Genomic DNA, 1,383 nt, shown 5'->3' on the forward strand with positions numbered 1-1,383 from the left:
AAGCGCGGGGAGGGCGCAGGTGGAGGGAGGGGGGAGAACAAAGACAGTATGGAAAAGATAAGGGCTTTACTATCGAGTTGCAGCTGTGTAAAACAGCCATGAAACTACCTAGGACCATTTGAAAAGCAATATGCAAACACGTTAGTTGACTAAAGTGCAAAATAACACACTAGCATTGAACATAGTAATTGAATGTGGAAAATAAATTCGCCGTATGTCATAGAATGTAGGGTCACATTTTTCTTCATATTGTAACAAATTAGAAATCTCTGAAGGCTTACTTTTTAAAATGTCTAATGATTTTTAATGTTTCAACATATATAAAATCTCAGTTAATGAATCTAAATTTCGATGGAAAGTCATACTTTAATTGTCAACGTTTTTGTTTTCTTAGAGTTAAGGAAAATAATAATTCATCTTACTATCTGGTGTACTATATTCTATGATATATGGTAATAAGATATATGATATATGGTAAGAAGAGGGTGCCATGTGGCTTTGAAGAAAAGGATCCTGGAACTTTCTTAGACCTTCAGCATTCACATCCATCCCCCTTTGGCTCTGTACAAACTAGAACACAGTTTTACAGCACTGTCCTCAGGTTTTTTTTTAATGGAAAGAGTTCAATCCTTAATGTCATAATAGATCTGACTTTTAAAATACTGTTACTTACAAGCTCTGTGATATTTAAGTAGTCGATTAAACATTTAGAGCTATGGGGGTGTCTGGGTGGCTCAGTCAGTTGAGCTTCTGACTTCAGCTCAGGTCATGATCTCATGGTTTGTGGGTTTGAGCCCTATGTCGAGCTCTGTGCTTACAGCCAGCTCAGAGCCTGGGGCTTGTTTCAGATTCTGTGTCTCCCTCTCTCTGACCCTCCCCTGCTCATGCTCTCTCTCTCTCTCTCAGAATAAATAAGACATTAAAATTTTTTTAAAAAAAACATTTAGAGCTATAGTTTCCACTAGATAGTAATTTCTTCCTTGTATACTATTGTCATAATTAGGGATCATGCTAATAAAAAGTACTTAATAATAAAGTACTTATTAACCATGATTGTCTCTCATTTCCACCTTCACTACCTTCCTCTAAGTACCAGTGCAGTCCTTTACACAAACTAGATTCTCAGTAAATGTTTAGGAAATAAGTGGTCCTGTGATTTTTCTACCAGATGCTACTAATAAAAATATTGTAGCATTGAGTTAATGAAAACATGTGAAGGGAAATTAAAAGAAACAATGCTCTAGATTTAGAAAAAATAGTTGGGATTAGACAAAACAGATATGGGAGTCACTAACATAGCTCTGGTAGTTGAAGTCATGAGAATGAATGGTATCCTAAAGAGAAAATATAGAAAAAGGAAATGAGCTAAAGACAGAATATTAA

The sequence above is a fragment of the Crocuta crocuta genome, unplaced genomic scaffold, assembly GCF_008692635.1.
Source record: "Crocuta crocuta isolate KB4526 unplaced genomic scaffold, BGI_CrCroc_1.0 scaffold845, whole genome shotgun sequence".
Taxonomy (NCBI): domain Eukaryota; kingdom Metazoa; phylum Chordata; class Mammalia; order Carnivora; family Hyaenidae; genus Crocuta; species Crocuta crocuta.